Genomic DNA, 20,122 nt, shown 5'->3' with positions numbered 1-20,122 from the left:
TCTACCTAAACAGGATGAAACTCCTTTCTTCCTAATATTCCCACCAAATTATTTGGGAGACAATTTCACATTATCTATTATAATAAAGGGGTGTGGGTCTGAGAATGGAAATTAATTTTTGGGGTGGGGAGTGAACTGATAATACAGATTTAATGCAAGGAAAAGAGTATGGTTAGGCTCAGTTAATTATTTGCAGAGGCTGCAATTACAGTCTGGATGCAAGAGAGGGAATATAGCTCCCCCTTCATGGTGTAGCAATAGACTGATACTGCAGCGACCTACTCATTCAGCATTTTTCCAGATCTGATAACACCCTGGAATTAAAAAAATTCTCTATCTATACAAGTACATTATCCTTGAACACATATCCTGCACGTTCATGCAGAACATTACATTATTGTCCATGGTACCCCCATGGCAGATCTCGATCCGCTTCGATGGCTCAACCCTTCACTTTCTGTTTGTTCCACTTTGACCTGTGATGTTATCAGGACGGAAAGGCTAAATGGGTTTGTTCAGCCTGGTCAAGACTTGGGTGAGACAATTCCAGAGAGCCATGGTTCTGGAGTGGTATTTAGGGGATGACAAGGAGGAGAAAAGCAGACAGCAAATGTTTCTGACAATGGTTTGTGGTGCAGAGAGGAGAAGCAGCTCAATTTTGACCTCTAATTCAATGTTGTGGCAAAAAAAAGCTGTTGCAATCTGTGGCTGTATAAACGGGGGAGTGACGAGTGGAAACAACCCTACATCTTTATGACTGATACACTAATGCTTGGTCCTGTTCCAGCATCTACATTTTTAAAGGCTATTAAAGATGGAAAGTGTGAAATAAAATGCCTTACAATGAAAGTCTTCAGGAGCATAAACCTGTGATCTTCCTAAAAAGAAGATAGAGAGGTGGCTTGTTTACAGGCTATAAACACACTTATATGGGAATGATAAGATCTTAAAGGGCTCTTTTATACACAAGAACGCAGCAGAAACCTGACAAATCCAAAGGAGAAAAAGTCACACCATCACTGTGCACAGACTGCAGCCATTAGAGCAAAGGGGTCATCAGCTTTTGATGTCTGCAAATGCAGCATCCAGAAATGGATGCTTTGGTTGCAGACGGGTTATAGGCAGTTCAGGTAGAGCTGGTGATAGACCGGGGTATGGAGGAAGGTGATGAGATGATGAGCCCTTCTGATCTCAAATCTGGCTCCTGGGGAGGGACATGATACTGGAGTGTGTTCAGATAAAAGCAACAAAAAAAAGACAGAAAAAAACCTGGTGGCGCCAATTTACAAAATCAAATCAAACAATGGGATCTCAGTATCTTGAGCCAGGAGTGATGAATGAGCAACACTTGCCTCTAAGTATCTGCAGGGTGTGAACACCAGAGGAGGGGGCATCTCCAGCGATTCCCTGTAAAACAGCCACCGTGGTGAACATGGGAAGTCCCATTGCTCCGAGGGTTTAATTGGGGATATGCAGCAGGGAGCAGCTCTGAGCTCATAGGCGTGTTGGGGAGGGGCAAGGAGAGATGTGGCCAAAACCCATCACAGTAAATGGAATGACTCCTGTTGATTTTAATGGGCTTTGAACCAGGCCTTAGACACCAAACTGGGTTGTTTCCATCTGCAGTTTCTCCTTATAATATATACAAACCCTACTCCCACACAGACGCACACACGTAGACATGTAAATACCAGATCCTCCCTTAGATCTTGCAGACACTTCAGCTACCAGGTATGCAAGATACAGACGCTCGCAGCCCTGGATGTCTGGATGCTGCCTTCCTTACCCGCAATGCCTACCATGTCAACAACAGCTTTGATCTCCCCCTTCGCATAGCGAAAAGGACTCAGACCATTGTCTTCTCTCCCCAGAGAGTGGAAAATTAGCCATCTCCTGCCATTCCCTCTCTCTCCTCTGAAGTTTCGATTCTTTCCCAAAACGCTGAGCTGGCCAGAAAGCCTGGTAGCAGCCAGAAAACCTGACGGCGATCTGAGAGAGGGAGATGGACGTGCAGGAATTTTGCCCAAGAAGCTGGTGATTTTGTAGGGTGAGGGAAGGTGAGGATTTGAACTGTCGTTTGATGGACACAGCCCTGAGCTCTGTGGGTAGACTGGGGAGGAGCAAGGCAGGAGAAGCTGGGGAGAAGGGGCTGTGTCTCTGTGCAGCCATGCACCACGCAAGGCAGTTCTTATCAGGTACCAAAACCCCTCGGCTCCTTCTTCCCAGCATATCTGGAACTGGGAATGGTTTTACTTCCACTTTTTGGGAAGCGTTCCTGCCCCCAGTCACACTGGGGACACGGGGACACAATTTATCTGGCCAGAGCACGGCCTGGGGTTGTATTTGCAACGGAAAGCAAAGTTGTTGCGGTGTTTCTTTTATATAATGACCAGGGCTCTTATAAGGAAATTTGTCCAGCACCCTGGGCCAGCAGGTCCAGTAGGTATTTTGGGGATTACACTTCTTCAAGGGCAAAATGAAGACAAACAGTGAGTGAACAAGCAATCTTTCTTGCAGACAGGAAGAACATGTGTCCTGCTGCATACCAGAGACTAAACAACTTTTCCCGCCTCTTTCAGGAAAGGACAAGCAGGACTGGGGCCATCTGACCAAATGTGGGTTTCTGTAATGGGTAGGTGTCTCCATCTGAGCATGTCATCAAACTCCTGAGGTGACTGAGTCAATACAGCCCTTGGAGATCAGGTTCCCCAGTTCTAATCACAGTGCAGGTTCCCATTTGTACTGAGAGGCCCATCACTGACAGAGGCACCTCCATTGTAGACACATAAAGTTAGGTGGAGAGGATCCCATCCCCAGGGTCCTGTCTTTTCCTTGGAGAACATATTTTACCTTAAAGCTGTGGAGCACAGAGAGCAAATGTTCCACAGCCCAGTGCACTAAGGAATAGGCTAACTTTGTGTCAAAAGCTGCATGGTCTCATATCCTAACTCCCTGGACACCTCTACTGCATGAAAACCTGCTGTTCCCAAACCTTCACACCTATTTGGTCTTCCCTGGACTGCATCTTGTGAAGAACAGCATTTGGTCCCAATCTTTATTGCTGCCACATGGAAGAAGCATCTCTCCCTCCCTATACATATCCAATCTGTGGTAGACCACCTTGTTCTCATGCGGAGCTCTCATGCAGATGAGTGAAGGAAAATACAATTCACCCCTGCACCTATCTTGGAATCACCTAACAAATCACTTCAAGTAACGGCTCAATGTCCAAATGGAGATCAGTGACAAATGGTGTCCCGCAGGGGTCTGTATTGGGACCAGTACTGTTTAGTATCTGTCTTCATCAATGACGTAGACAGTGGGATCAAGTGCACACTCAGCAAGTTTGCAGATGACACCAAGCTGAGCGGTGTGGTCGACACGCCTGAGGGACGGGAGGCCATCCAGAGGGACCTGGACAAGCTTGAGAAGTGGGCCCATGTGAACCACATGAAGTTCAACAAGGCCAAGTGCAAAGTCCCCCTGGTACCAATACAGGCTGGGGGACAAAGGGATTGAGAGCAGCCCTGCCGAGAAGAACTTGGGGGTACTGGTGGGTGAAAAGCTGGACGTGAGCCGACAATGTGCGCTCGCAGCCCAGAAGGCCAACCCTATCCTGGGCTGCATCAAAAGCAACGTGGCCAGCAGGTCAAGGGAGGTGATTCTGCCCCTCTGCTCTGCTCTGGTGAGACCCCACCTGCAGTGCTGTGTCCAGCTCTGGAGCCCTCAGCACGAGAAAGACATGGACCTGTTGAAGCGGGTCCAGAGGAGGGCCATGCAAATGAACCCGGGTATGGAACGACTCTTCAATGAAGAAAGGCTGAGAGAGTTGGGGTTGTTCAGCCTGGAGAAGAGAAGGCTCCGGGGACACCTTATTGTGGCCTATCAGTACTTCAAGGGGGCTTGTAAGAAAGATGGCAGCAAACTTTTTAGCAGAGTCTGTTGAGACAGGATAAGGGGTAATGGTTTTAAACTAAAAGAGAGTAGATTTAGACTAGATATAAGGAAGAAATATTTTACAATGAGGGTGGTGAAACATTGGCACAGGTTGCCCAGAGAGGTGGTAGATGCCCCATCCCTGGAAACATTCAAGGTCAGGTTGGACAGGGCTCCGAGCAACCTGATCTAGTTGAAGATGTCCCTGCCCATGGCAGGGGGGTTGGACTAGATGACCTTTAAAGGTCCCTTCCAACCCAAACTGTTCTATGATTCTATTCTATGATTCTATACCTCTAAGACTTACCAGTTAGTAGGACAAGAACTGATGTGCAAGTCAGTGCTGGGACTGGATACTTGGTTGCTGCCACCGGAGACACAGTTGTTCTGTTTTAGGACGTTGCAGGTCACAGGAAGGGAAAGTTTCCTTCCACAGTTCATGGCCTCCCACGGTCACACCTCATGTCTGATTTCGTCTCCAGGGAACAAACTCTTGGGCCTCCTGCCCAGAAACCTGTGCTGTTGCAGCGATGAATTCAGATTTTCTGCTCCAGAAGAATCAGGTAGGGAATATCAGATCATAGCACGCGTTTTCCAAGCAGGTTTCTGCTGGAGATCTCCTGGGATGGTGTGGCTTGCCAGAGAAAACATGAAAACTGTTGGCAGCTGACTTCCAAAAGAGTAGCTGGTTGCAGGTATTGGGCTCTGTGCAGGTTGAAGGGGGCTATGAGGTTACAACTCTAGGAAACTACAAAGCCTGTTGTGGCCCCCAGATGAGGACCCATCTTGTAGGGTTTGTTGGATCAAAAGGGTTTGATGCAATTTGGGAAGTAGCTTGTCACAGCCTATGCAAAATGTCTGGCTGGAAGTTCGGATTCAGTGGAGGAGCTTGTTCAAGCTGTAGGAGCTGATTCCCCTCTGGAGAGGTGGGAGCTTTAGCAGGTAGTGTTGCAGGATGCTAACCTATAGTATCAGTGTGAGGCTTAGGGTATGCTTAAGGAGTCAGGCTTTTAATATGTGGTTAAGTTCCCTTACAATATGTCTGTGAAATGATGGATTTAAGACATTTTAATTGGTTGATTTCCCCCCTGCTTTCTCTTTATTGTGTTGCTGAGTGCACGGCCTAGTACTCGCATACAGTGACAGTGGTCTGACACACAGCGTTGCTGGCCAGAAGTTTTCGAGAAGTGTGACTCAGTCTCCTTGGTCTAAGACTGTAGCTGTGGCTTGATTTATCTGCCTTGTGGTCTCAAACCTTTATGGTTCACTCAAGAAATTTGCAGACACGAGCGTGGGAAACTCTTTTTTCCTGAAATGGGAGCTGAGATCCTCAATATTTGCATGGTAGCAAGAGGGGTGCTATAAGAAATTAATTATAGTGTTACGAGATTCGTCAGATTACAGGAACCGACCATAACGCAAATTACGCACCAGAGTTGCTATAAGCTGCCAAAACTGCTAACAACTACCATGTGCCATGAATGGCTCCAGACTGAAAGCACATGGTGTTAGGACACTAATGATCTGCAGGAAATATAAAAGCAACGTACAGTAGAAGTAGACCTGGTCATTAACCAACGTCATTCAAGTGTTACCAAGTCATTAACCAACGTCATTCCCCATTTCCAGCTTCTCTTCCCTCCAGTTTTGGGTAGAAACTCCTGCCTGTGGGCTCTGTTCACATCGCCTAGTGGGAAAGGTTAAAAGGTAAGCCGTTAAAAGATAGCGGCTGTCAGGAAACTCCTGGTTTACATCCAGATGGCTGAAGTTCAGTCCCTGCGGAAAACCCAACCAGTCTGGACCAGACCCAAATTGCACATCTAGCATATGTCTTTCTCACTCATTTTTCATGAAGAGTTATTCTTGCTCCCTGTGTTTCATGGCCAGTTAAGCAACAAGGATGGTGACCCAGACTGTCCAGAGGGAGACTCCCATGCTGTTCAGGATAGTCCTGAGCAGGAGAAGGGGAAGGACTGACGGGGGATTAGAAGTTACTGGGCTCGGTGAGGCACATTCCCAGTAGATATATCCATCCTCTTCCCTGCCTGTAGCACCCTGGCACCCTGGTCGTGGCAGTTCCTCTCTCTGCAGCCCATCTGGGGCACATGAGGAACTGCTCAGCACTCCCTTTTCTGTAATTTACAGGAAGATGGCGTCTGCCTGGTGGTCTGTGGGGCCTGCTGGAGCACCGCAGCTATTTCTGGCACGGGCTCTTCCTTCCCCTGCATCTAGAGATCCTGCTGCCGCAGTCCCAGCTCTGGAGCAAACCCTCAGTGGCTGAGCTGCACTGCCACAAAACCTCCAAACCCACATCAGCTCAGCTTTTCAGCTCTCCCATGCCTTAACACAACCCATGGGAAAGAGCCAGAGCGAGGAGGGCTGGTTTAAAATCCAGGCAGTTATGCTGCGTAAGGTTTCTAATTGAACTGAAAGCTGACTGGCAGCTCAATACGGGGAACTAATGGGCAGGATACCTCTAACAGAAGCAGCGAAGAGAAAAATAGAAAAATTTCTTTTTTGTTTTTTTCTGAAAAGATGCTTTTCTTTTGTTATTGTTGGCAAATCTATGGGAAGGTTCATCCCTCTGTTTCTTGTCCTCTTTTGTGTCAGCACCTCCCTACCCATGTGGTTTTTAGCTGACTGCAACAAGGAGTACAGCTTTCTCAAGGAGGATTCTCCGGGAGGACATAGGCTGGCACCAGATCCACCTTTTCCCTCTGCATTTTGGCTTTTGGGTTTCAATAACGGCTGGAGTTCTTCATCAGGACAGGAGGCCCATGAGGAAATTCAAAGAAAGAAATTGAGCTTTGATGCCCTGAACCGGACTATTAACCTCCTAGCTATTTTATAGATAGGCCTCAGTGACAGAAAATGAGTAAAATAACTGGAGAAAAATTCTCTGGCAGGGGCAAACGCATGACATAAATCTGGAAAAAATCAAAATTTCAAACAAAAAATCAGCCTGGCAGGCAGAATATTTTCTGTCGTGGACTACGCGGTTGGCAGATCTTGATGCCACATGCTGAAGGTGCTAAAGGTCCTTTCCCTACCCTTATTCTGCTTTTTCTTATTGTGCCCTGGATCAGTGCAGCAAAGGACTGTAATGGTAGCTGCAGCAGATGCAGAAGGTGCAGCTTTCTAACATCATTTTGGCTATTTCCTCTTCCAGCACTTCACAGAGTTGCTTTTCAAAAGACAAATGTTCAACACCTTCAGGAAAAACCATAGTATCCCAGAAAAATAGAGATGGAGGAACTCCAGGAATCATCAAAAATCACACCCTTCTGCAGCGCTGCAAGTTGCAATTCCTCTGGATTCACTGGGTTTCTCTGGAGCTTCTCCAGAGAGCCGTCAGCCAGGGAAACCTGAGTTCCCAGGGGACCAGGTGGGCTCTCGAATGGGGCCACACTACACCTCCAGCAAGGCTGCAATCCCTTTGCCCCTCGTGGAGATAAATTCCCCAGCCCAGTGCCCACTCAGTTACTCATGAGCAAGGGGATTTCCATTTCTCTCAGCCGTGTCCTTTTCTTGCTTAAGAGCACGCACAATTTAGCAGTCAGTTAGAGGCTGTCTTTCAGCCTAGATTTTATTACTGCATTTCTTTTTTCTTTCTCCCTCTCCCTCTTTGGCCTTTCTGGTAATTACTCACACTTGCTTAAAATTAGCTTGAAAGGGACTTTAGTGGGATATCTGCAGGCTATCCTGTGCTAAATTAGTGCGTAAAGTCCACAGTAGTGCCCTTTGCCAGTATTTTTAAACCTAATTACCTAGGGAAATGAAGCTTTGCGTTTACTCTTTCCCCTCTATTTGTTTCCCCTTCCCCCACTATGTCCCCAAAAAGCTTTTAAACCCATAGTATGATTTCTACCATATTTTTCATCTAGTAAAAGATCTCCAAGATTTGAATTTGCTCATAGTTTTGTGAAAATTGTCAGCTGGATAGAGCAGAAAGATCCATGTTATTGCTGCTCCCTGCTCCCTCCCCACAAGCCAAAGGCAGAGTTCAGCACAATATACAATATATACCTTGCGGTGCTGCTGCCTGTTGGCCAAGAAGCACTTATATCCTGGCTAAGGAAGCAATGCAGGTATAGCTCCAAGCCAGCCAGCCACAGCACAGGACCCAGATCTCCAGCCAAACTAGTAGCAGATTCTGGAAGGAGTATCATGGTGGAGGAGATTGGAGGGGGAACTGTAGGAAAGCACACCTTATTAACTCCATCGGTCACAGAACAACTTAGTTTTAATAGTGTCTTTTCCCCACAAGGCTAGGAATAGTTTCCTTTTCTTCTCCCTTTCCAGACATAATTCCCGTCCTTAGCAGCTTCGTCAGCTCTGGATTCTTGGATGCTGCATTCGGTGCATGCAGCCCAGTGCCAAAGTGGTCACAGGCCACAGAGAAAAGCCATAAAATTCGAGAAGCTGCTGGTTGGCAGGAGCTGTAATGAATTTATAGGTGTGGAGGCAGGGGAGGAAGCTGGCTTCCACAGACGTGCTGTAAATGTCCCCTCCACTACTGGAGCTGATCCCCCACCTCCTTTTGCTGTTGTCTCTGGCTCCCACTGGAATCACTGCTTATCCACAAACTGGGAGATAGGCGGACAACCAGAGGATTAGCAAGAGGACAGTGGACACGTTTTGAGAGGGTAACATCGTGACCGTTCTTGGCATCGGTTGCTGAGCTACTTTGAATATCTGACTGCTGCTTTTGTGCCCAAATGGCAATTGATCAGTTTGAGAAATCTGCTCCAGCTCTGCGTACTGGGCAACTGGAAAATTATTTTCCTTTATCTGCTTCATTTGGGTCTACCCAGATGTTGCTGCACACCCTTAGGAGATTCCACTTATTTCCTATTGAGGGCACGGTGCAGCGTGTCAGCAGAAGGCATGCGGCTGCACTCCTTGTACAGCAGGTGAATTTGCTTTGCAATCCTCAGGTCTGTCGGTCATTGTGGAGCAGACTGGGGGAAGTCCTGGGCAGGACACAAGGGGAAGAGGACAGTACTAGGAGTTGAACGTACATCCAGTGGGGAGGGGTCATACTGCTCTCTGTTGTAACTGTAAAGCAGAAGATGAATCATTTTTTCCTTTCTTCCACAGCAGAAAGTCTTGCTGTGTTGCTTGTGGTTTTGCACGGCCTTCAGCTTAAGCAAATAAAATAGGTTTTGATGCACCTGCTGCCCAAAAAAGACTCTTCCTCTGGGCTGCTTGCTAGAATATGTGATGGGGATAAGAGGATATTTCCAGAAAACCTTCAGAGGGTTGTCTCAAGTCGCAATGTACTATTGTGACTGGGAGGGACCTTGGAAACCATCAAAGCTCAATGGATCAGTTGGGAGCAGAGTATTGTTTGACCAACTCTTATGATTTTATTGCAAGTTTAGTTTTTTAGAAAACTAGTTTTTTTAATCTGATTTGTGGAAATAGGTAGAAACATATGGGCATTTACATCTTTCTTGACTTTCTTGGTTGCTTTCTCCTACATCGAAGATGAGTCTGAAACCAGCAGGATGCCTCCATTTTCTTGCAGTCTGTCTGTGCAGTCTGTCTGTGGTGGGCCTCTAACAAAGAGATCTCTCCCACTTTTCCTTCCCCGTATTCCCATTCCCCCCTGCCTATTTTAGAAAGGAGGGGTTGGAATTGTTTTCTCCTTGTCCTTGGAAAATCAGGAATACTCTTTGGAGTCTGTTACATATAGTAGAGATGACTGGAAGTCACAGGAAAAGAACCCCCCAAAAATCTGAAATACTAACCTCCAATCCAAGCGACACTTTCCATTGTTGAACGATGTCTTAAAATGGGTAAACACTCAGTCAGCTGCTGTGAGCACATCTTGGTGAAGAACACAGTGGTGAACCACCCTGTGAAGAGTGGAGGAGAAGGCTGAAAATTATGTTTTAAAGCCATGGTGGTTGAAAAGTTTTGAATTCCCAGACTACGCTTTCCTATCAGAAAGTGAAATGATCTGAGAATGAACATTTTTCTTGGGTAAAAATTTATTTCAGCAGAAGTTTGGTATGGGGAAATTTAAACTAAGTAACTTTGTTGGGTCAGCTTGACAGTAAAATCTGGGTCGATTCAAGCCTCCACAGCTTTTGAGAATCATTTCAGGCTGTTCTTGTCTCTGTTGCTACTTATCAGCTGGGCTTCTTGCCTGAGTGACATGTCACTGTGGTTTCTACCTCTGCCTGGATGGTGGCAGTGAGTTTTGGGAAATGAGGAGGCTTCCATGACACTTTTGGGCTTTTCAGGTGTTTTCAGTGATACTCAGCCTGACCCTCGCACAGACAGGGAGGTTGTAGAGTTAAAGAAGATACAGATCGGGAAACACCTGAGGACAATGTGATGAGCATGGCAGTGAGAAACATGCTTCTCTCTTTCTTTCCAAGCTGTGGCTCTTGTTGGAGAGGTGTTTCCAGCTGCATTTGGAATTTTTCAGTCAGAATTACCTTCTCAAAGAAGGACTTTAAACCTGAACCGACTATAGGTGCGTGAAAGACAGTGAGCCTGTGCACTGCCCTGGGTGTAGGTGATCCCTTCCTCACTGGTTATTTCAGCTCACAGCTCTTTGAGAGGAATAAGAGTTTGTGAGAAAAGATCAATTTGGATAAATTAAGGGCTAAACTGACAGCCAAAGAAATGATGGGGGTATGTGTGTGGGCACAAGCTGGGAGTAGGCGATATGTTTGTTTAAGGTGATGCCTGGAAAAGGCCCAGCAGGAGCGTTATGAATAGCTGCAGCTCTGCAGCTCTTACTACCTAACTACCTTTTGATCGAAATTTTGGCTCATGATGCCAACAGGTATCTGGAGGCTGGTGGCTGTTGTGAGAGTAACAGTTGTCCTATGCGTCCTCAAATATATAAACTGGCTGGGACAGACTTCGAGGGGAAGGATTTGCGTAGGGTTCACTCATGTCTTTGAAGTCACTGTCTGGAGAGGCTTTCTCAGCTCTGCTAGTGGCTGGCAATGAGTCTTGGGTTTCTGACAGCCTCTGTCACGCTACACTTAAAATATTGTTATGGGCAAAGATGAACACATTATATTCATACAGAGCCAAAAGCTTAATTAAAATCTTAACCTAATCAAGACATAATAATGTTATTATGAGTCCAGTGGCAATAATACTAACACTTATAATCCAAATTAATACAGAAAAGCCTCATTAATAATAACACTCTTAAAACTGTTATAAAAGAACACTTACTAATATCTAATCTTTTCTCCAATACTATCCTCACCTTCTGATGTCCCTTCTGAGTCTTGTGGTTGGTGGCACTGGCCTTCTCAAGCAGAAGAGTGGTGGGCTGTCTCTGTGAGTCGTCAGTGTCCTGAGCTGTCTACCGGGAGAAGCACAACATTCATGGTAGAGGTCCCTTCCTTCTCAGGGCTGGAGTCTGCTTGGGGCTATTTTTATGTTTTTTCTCATCACACTCTCTTTCCTTCTCAGTGGTTTCCAGGTAAAGTTTGAAAGTTGCACAACAGCTTCCCCCAGCCTCAATTAACATAAAGGGCTATTTCGTGTTATGCAGTGACTATCTACGTTTGTCATTTTACCATATATGGTATCACAGAGACAAAGCTAGAACAGGTTATACAGAAATTACTTGACCACCAGCAATTGTTAAAGTAAACTAACACCAGCTCAGGTCAAGATAAGCCTGGAGACATCCTGAGATGCCAAAGCCTGTGGTCTTTCACTAACAGTTTCAAAAATTGTATTTACGGGGCTACAACAGTACCTTGACAGATATAGACCTTCAAATACTGTTGTATCCCGTGGCTGCAAGAGGAGGTCCCCAAACACGAGAAGCCATCATGCATAGGGACCACAGCACCCTGTCTGGTGAGTCTGAGATCTGTGTTCATAAATGGTCATTTTAGAGTTGCTCCTCTCACCCATCCCAGCAGCGTAACGGAGCTGACATCAACGGTGTCACTCATGGGTAGGGCAGAAACTGCACCTGCTGACATGAACATCATTGCTAATTTTCCCAGGTGAGTCTCACCGCTACAGGTACTGAGAACTGATGGGATGTTTTATGTTCCAGAATGCAAGGAGCTTTTGTCTATTCCTGGTTCTCTTCATTTTTTTCCCCATCACATGTTTGGTCTGTTGAGGGTGTACTGTCTTTGGGACAAGAACTATATTCCTTTCTCTTTTCTTTCTTCTTTCTCTGACATACGTTTGCGACTTTGTCTTCAACCTTTAGTCTCCGAGATGTGTGGAGAGAATCAATGCAGCCGATATTTCTGCAAAGGTGTTTGTAATGAGCAATGCTGGCAAGCTTCCCCTTGGGAATGATGAGCAGAGACTCAAGGCTCATTTCAATCCCAGAAAGAGTTTTTCCCCCTCCATCAACATGAAAATATAAGCCAGATGTAAATAATTTTTTTTGTTTTTAATACACCTTCCCTGTGCCTTATACGATGTTTGTCTACAGCACTAGGCCCACTGCAGCTGGTGGTTCAGCTTAGAGATGCTCAGGGTGTCTGAGCGGGTCGGTGTGCCCTTGCTTTTCCCCAGGGTGTCAGTCCTTCTGTTCCCAGGGCAGGAGAGGATGCCAGTCCCACACAGCAGCGGTTTCCCGAAGGCAGGAGTGCTGCTGCCACCTCTTGGAGCTGGGAATAAGGGACGAGCCCAGCATGGGAGGCATTGCACTGGAAGAGACCAGCGTGTGGGAAGCACGGAGTGGTCACGTCTTCATTTTGCTCATGCCTTTCCCCCGGTAAGTTGTGCTCTGGCGAAAGCCAAAGACTTGAAACAGGTGTGATTTATTTGTTCTTATCTGGACCCTCAGCCAGCACAGGATCCATACCAACGTTTGGTTCTTCAAGGGTATTTTTTCAAGTCAGATTTTAAAGGGTGTATGTGATGTGTCTCTCTCCAGTTTCCAGGGGTGTCTGTACAGCAGTGCAATGAATGTCACCTTTCTGAAGCTTTTACTGCCTCTAAAATGCTATTAAAATGCTTCACTGCTATATGCATTACTGTAAACGCTCCGATAAATGGAGGGATGGAAAGCAGGTTGTTTTAAAGTCACACTAAGATCTGACCCACTCTCTGCGTAACTAACATCATTACTTCTCTTCCTCTCCTTTGCTATCTCAGTTCTTAAGTGGTGTTTATCAGCATAATATCTATGTGCTATCTAGGAATGCATTAAGCAACAGCTGTTACATGTTTAGTTCTCATCCTGCTCATGGGGGGAAAATACGTGTAATTAAATTGTTTTATTTGAAATCCTCATTGCACCGAGTCAGTCTCTCCCTTGCTTTTTCACAGAAAAGCACATGCAGACACACACGTAGAGCTCTCCTTTTATGCTCGTGGAGGTAGACCAGAAGGTAGAGAGGTTTATGATGGCTTTTAGCTCTGGGGAAGTTTTGCTCCCCAGCTGGCCCCACACAGATTCTTGCTCCTGCACAGAGGACGGAGTTAATTACTGCTCAAAGCAGCCAAAGGAGAGGCACTGTCAAGGACAGCCTTGATCCTGATGCCACAGGCTCTTTTAGATAGTTTGGGCTCCTGCTACCCAGATCTTTGAAAACAGGGAGCAAAGGTGATTTGCTGCTCTCTGGGAACGCGGCGGCAGCTGATGCCGTTGCTTGTAGCAGCCCAGGTCTCAGAGGAAGCTTACCATGGTCAAACCTGTCCATGTCCATCTAAGCATTGAGTTATTTTGGGCGTAATGGCTCAGAGTGGTACGTTTGAGACAGGGAAGGGAAGGCTCCTTCCCTCACTAGCACATCGTCTGCTCCAGTGGGAGCAGCAGCAAATATTAGTGGCAGTGACAGTTTCCGAACTGGGAAGAGCAAAAGACAGATTTGGAGGTGCTGGACTCAGACTCTATGAGGAGTGTGGGTGACCTCGCTGCTTGAATTAATCCATGATTCTCCGTGATCTGTTCAGCAACAGGAGGTGATGGTTCATTGCAATATGTAGCAGTAGGTGATAGAGTCTGACAACACCAGGACTGACAAAACCAGCAAACCACGCTGGAGAGCTCCTGAAGACTGCTCGGGGGTGCGCAGGAGCATGTTCAATAAGCAAGAGATCTCCGGAATCATCTGCTCTCCTGGTTGTCAAGAGGGGACCAGATGGACCCAGATGGGATTCAGGAGCTGGTTTCTAAACCTCTCTCCAGTACCTTCTGTACTGTGGGTCTCTCCTTGGCCAGCCAGACGAGGCTGCTGATCTTTCCTGTTCAGGTCACCACCAACTGTTAATGTCATGGAGCTGTCCATGAGTTCGCTGGTCCACCCTCTATTGAACTACTTCATCCAATTCCAATCAGATTAATCTCATGATCTCAGGAACATCTCATGGTACTCAGGAATGGCCTGTAAACATGCACAGCTGGGATACTCATTTGGGGGAAATGCTGGTGAATAAGGAGTAGAGGATCTGGCTTTCACTGGGACAGAATAGGCTGAAGTTGGGCAACATGGGGTCTGGCTCTGCTTGTGAGTCATGTCTATATGGCACTCAACTGGGCTGGACAGAGAAGGTACATCCGGGTCTGCGAGTGCTCCAAGGATTGAAGCATGGGGATTTGGTGGCAAGGCAGAGAGTGCTGCAGGAGCCCAGCAGGGATTCATTTCTCGGACAATCCCACATGGCATGTAGGGTTGATCTGCCTTTCCTAATCATAAACAGAAGCTCGTGCAAACACAAAGCAATGTGAGTGGCACCGCTCATCAGCTGTGCAAGGCTTGGAGCTGGAAATGGACATGGCATGCTCGGACCCACGAGTGCTCAGGGCTGATTTGAGTTTGGCTCAGTGAGAGCTGGGCTGGCACTTGGCTGGAGCCTGAAGACCACACTTGATGGGCATCACCTTATGGGATCACGCAGCAGCACTTCGAGGGGACAATACGTGCCAGCAGAGAGAGCAGGTAAAAGTATCTCAGTCATAGAGTGATTGCTCCTTCACTGCACTGTGTTTGTGTGTGTAAACATGTCTACTTTGTGTGTTTCTTTTTGTGGCTCAGACTCAAACACAAAATCTGTGCAAATAACACCAAGGCACTTTCCAGTCAAACTTGTCTAAATGTTTCCTAGTGCCAGCAGACCGGTTCTGCCTCGCAAACGGCAAGGTGGTCTTTGAAGCTGACTTGTACACGTGAAATGTTGTCCCTATCTTTACCTCTGGACATGGTCTGGTTTCCCAGTCAGCGTCAGATGCACACGATGCAGGTCTTGGGCTGGGAACCTGCCATGACACAAAGTTAATGAGATGTGCTCTGGTCTGATTAACAGTAAGGCATGGATGGTCAGGGTGACTGAATGAGTGACCAAGTCCCCATGGCACAAGGGGGTTTTAAATTTAAGGCTAGACAGGTTGGCATTTAGATTGCCCATGTCCACATTTGCATGTGAGACTGGCTGCTATGCAGTCACTTAAAGCCATTCAAGCATCTGCCTGGTAAATAAATGTGGTGTGGAGGCATGCTGACACTGAGCACTCCTCTCTGGAGTCATGAAGAGGGTCCTGGAGCCAGGAGCTTTGCCAGGAGCTGGTCTTCCCCACTGCATTGGCCAGAAGACCCTGCATGCTGATGGAGGAGTGCACCTCCAGTTTTGTGAGACGTTGCTGCGTGCAGTCTGGGGGAACTTGCTGCCTCTCCCAGAGTGGGGTGCAGCTGTGGGACTGCTCCTGGGCCCAGCTCCTGTGGGAGGGTGGGCTCTGTCCTGGACCCCCCAAATGCATGCATGGTGGAAACAGCAATTCTGAGGGACAGCGTAGGAGGCATCATCTCACCTATGCCACCCGAAGTGCAACAGTGGCAGGCAGCACCTCTCCCTGTTGATCCTTCCCACCCATCTTCCTGTGAGACTCAAAGCAAAAGCAGCCTGGTATGACCTACAGCTCCCAGCGCAGAGCAGAGGGTCTGGGAGCCACCACGTGTGGCCCTGTGCTTTTGCCGCCCATTGCCCTGCTGCACCAGTGGTATCAAGGTGAGTCTGGGCACAGGGGCCTCCTACTTCCCAGCCTTTCCTCCTTGGCTCCCTGGTTTTTGTCCTAGACTCTTTTTTTTTTAACCCCTGCCCATTTGGGGTGGTTGAAATGGGAGCTGAGCGGAAAGCTGCCCTGCTGTGAAGGTCCTTGCCTGGCCTCAGGACAGAGCTCAGAGCAGGGACCCATCCTGCGGTAGAGGGGCAGCCAAGACCTGTGTGTTGAGCTGTTGCGCATACAATGCCTGATACCAACGCTGGGGGATGTCTGCAGTCTGGCTGTTGGCTTCTAGCTGGGGCTGAAGCCACCATCTCTGATTTACAAGCACGCTGTGCTCCGGGACCTGTTGCTGGCAGCAGGACTCCTGTCTTGATCTGCAGATCTCCAGCTATTAAGTTGTGTTGGTCCTAAATGCTGGGGAGCTGAGGTACTCTGCTCCAGCTCCTGAAAGAACGGGGCATATATAAATTTGCTGGATCAGTCACATTTGGTGTCCCTCCTCGGCATCAGGCTACCCCACAACTGTGCCAGCAGCTGTGGAAGGAATATGCAAAACATTTTTCAAAGGGCCTTCATTTGCTCTCCAGTGATGATCTGAAAAAGATATTTTATTAAAACACGTTTTATTAAAGGGGAGGAGGGTGTGAGTAGGGATTGGACTGGAACAGGGTAGCGGAGCAGATAACTATAATGCAAGAAAGTGGTCCGTGGCACATTTTAGTCAATCATTTACGGAAACTATGAAATGATACTGTATGAATGCTGGAGAGGGAATACAACAGCCAATTTTGTGGCTTATTCTGTACGCAGCCATTGACTGATGCTCCAGTGACTCATTCACATGGCGTTTTCCCAGATCTGATAATATCCTGGACTCTGAGCAACTCTCCCAGCTATGCAGATTTTTTTTTTCTTCTCCAACATATTTCATGCACCTTTGTGCATAACATAACATTGCTGTATGTGTAACTGCCTATTCTAGATCTCTATCCGCTGTTTTATCCTTTGCTTACGTTTGCCTCGGTATATGATCCTATCAGGTGCTGAAAGCTAAGCAGGACTGATCCGGCAGGACAGGTCAGCGCCTGAAAGGGAAACCTCTGATTAAAGCTGAGTGCTACAGATGCGGTGACAGCATCTGGGGAGGGATGTGCTCCTTTCAGACAGACAGCTGGTTGGGTGGGACCCTGGGTGTGGGAGCACCATCTTTGTTATATATTTAACTTGTGGTCATCCAAGTCAACGCACCAGCTGACGCTGTAGATGCTTCCACAGGATTTGCAGTTTCTTCCAGGTTCTGGGTCGTCAGCAGGCAAGGAGAAATTCATGGGCATCGGGGCTGCTTTTGCCAAAGGATATATCTTCATTCCAAGAAATAGATGGTTATTGAGTTTATGTTGTCTCTTATGAGTTAGCTAATATAGACATATAGACAGAACACTTTAGACTTTGACCCTGGGTTACAGAGTAGGGTCAATCTGTTGAGAACTTAAAGGTGATTATGATTTATTAACCTCCGTTTCTCTGTGTTGATCGATCTTGTTATCCTGTTAGCAAGTGTGAATCAACAAATGCAAATTATGAACATGTTGTTTTCCTCGGTGCTGACAACCTAGAACAAAACATGTTTTTTTCACTGCAGGTTCATATCTCGCTCTGCACAGATGCTGATCAGGGCAGGATGTCTTCCATCAGGCCGTTGCCTACGGGTACAAGGCATTTGTGATGGATTATTTTGGCGGTGCTTCCAAACAAGTCGGAGTCCAAAAAACATGGGGTAATTGTACGACAGAAATAACAACTAACCAGAACTTATCCAAAGCTCTTGAAAAAACACATGCTTTGAGAGTCCAGCTGCAGTCCAAGAAGATCATTACGAAGCTAGGCATCTATCTTCCCCTATACCACCCTGTGGCTACATACAACAAACATGCTGTATCCCACAAAAGTGTGGGTCATAAGATTTCCAGGCACCACAGCATAAGAGGATGGGTGGTTGGATGGGACATGGCAAACCCCACGGCACTTGCAAGGGAGTGAGGCCCTGCGCCGAGACTCCTTTCCCCAGGCCACAGCTCGCACGTTGACCAGACCGACCAGGAGGGAGGAAGGTCTGAGCCCGCACCCTGGGCACAGGGGACGGAGCCCGTCGGGGGTCCTGCAACACTCCCATGGCTCTGGCACTGCTTTTTGTCCCCCAGGCCCTTGCTGACAGTGTTGTGTGACCGCGGTGTGGTGGTGCCGCATCCAAAGCTGGGCCCCATCCATCTCGTGGGGCTGTGCAGAAGAGACAAGTGCAGGAGGGGAGATGGTGCCTGCGCAGGGGAGGGGGCAGGGGAGCGGCAAGCAGGCTCTCTGCTCTGTTAGCTCGCTTTCTCCCGTGAAGCACTGTACAAACAGCAGAGGCAATAAAATATAAGATGAACAAGACAAAGTCAGTTATTTACTGCTCTAAAGCAGGGCGCGATTGTTCCCCATGGCGAGTTTTCAAGTGCCTTTTGCTTCTAGTCTGCTTTTAAATGACGCATATGATGTGGCTTCCTCCAGCTCCTGGGGGGAAGGAGAAGGGAGACTCCACCACAGTGCAATAGATCTCCCTCTTCTAAAACTTTTGCTGTATCTAAAATACCATTGAATTGCTGCACTGCTGTGGGCATTACAGTAAGTGCTCTGGTGAGCAGAGGGAGCCATTCTGCTGGCTTGACCTGTTGTGCATGTGAAGGATGCTCCTACCCGCTCTTCTGACCACTGGCCTCACCAGTGGTGAAGTGGAACCTGAGACATGTATGTCCTTGGCTGTCCTGGGACTGGGAGAGGTCACTATCTGCATTGCACAGAGGAGGAGAGAGCAACGAGGAGGTGGATGACTTAGGATGACCCAGGAGCTGATGGCACTTCCAGCACTAAGCTGGGGCAGGTGTTTTAGCAAGCATCATGCAGCATCCTGTGAGCAGCTGCAAATGTCTCCTCTGCCCACCCCAAGCTGCTCCTGAATGAAGTGTCTTGTTCACTCCCTGTGAATGGGGTACTGGGCAGGGAGGAGGGGTGGCTACTCAGGAGTCACTGGTGAGCAGCAGAGCTGGGAATATATTTCAAGCGTCCTCATGTCATCTCAGGACAACTGAGCAATTCAGGAACAAGCTAGTAAAGGCTGCTAGTCTTCTGTTCCTGTGACCGAAGTGGTGGACATCCTATTCCACTGGACACTACAGTCAGCCAGGCAGTGGTCACTGAGACAAATTGGACCCTTGGAGGAGATCCTAGGTGTGATGGGAGAAGAGTGTGTGAACAGAATAAATGTATTCCCCTGGAAGTATTTTACAAGCTCCAACAATTCACAGCTCAGGAACCACTTGTGATAGAGGAGTGTCCATGTTTAATAGCCATTGGTGGATTTTTACCTCCATAAATTTGTATAAACATCTTTAGATCCCTTTTTAGCACCCACAGCATCCTGTGTCAAGGACTTCTAGAGACGAATTACACAGCCCAGTGCATGAAAAGCAGTTTGAGCTTATTGTTCAGTAGACTCAGGGTGAGCAAAGCCGGGTGAGCAAAGCCAGGTGAGCAAAGCGACACATTTCCTGGTAGACTCTACCACTTGGACTGGCTGCTCCTGTAGAGGAGAGCTCCAACCAGGCACTTGCTGTGCCTAATGCTGTAGTCTGACACAGGCATGAAGATTTCACGTGCAAAAATCGGTATCTATAGCCTCACAGACCTGTTGTGATTTGTGCACATGTTGCTCTTACGGCAAAGCCTGGAGGCTGTGTTGTGATAAGAGGCCCATTGCTAATACACTCTGAGGCGGTTCCAGAGAGCTCTAACTGGTTCGCATCGAGAGCGGGGGACAGACCCTCTGCCATTCTCATGCGATTATAAATTGATATTTTGACCCCTAGGAGGTTACTATGAAGTCAAAATTGAGAAGGTGGTATGCAACAGTTGTGGTCGTGTGGCTGATATGGATGTGTGTGTTTGTGTGTCTGTGTAAAAACAAACATAGGGACAATAAAGACGAGTGACAATATTTAGTATTTGCCATGGGATAGGAAGATCTGCACTGCCAGTGACGGTTGACGTGTGGTGCCCTGTGCTTTGGGAAATAAACTGCATGTTGGTGCTTTGCTTAATATGGGCTGATTTGTGAAGTCGCCACTTCTCTCATGCAGGACTTGTGCTGGGAAACTACATGAGCAAGGAGAACTGCCTCCTGTTCAGGTGACA

This window comes from Calonectris borealis, chromosome W, assembly GCF_964195595.1.
Source record: "Calonectris borealis chromosome W, bCalBor7.hap1.2, whole genome shotgun sequence".
Taxonomy (NCBI): Eukaryota; Metazoa; Chordata; class Aves; order Procellariiformes; family Procellariidae; genus Calonectris; species Calonectris borealis.
The sequence above is the reverse complement of the archived record's forward strand: the minus strand, read 5'-3'. Positions refer to the sequence as shown.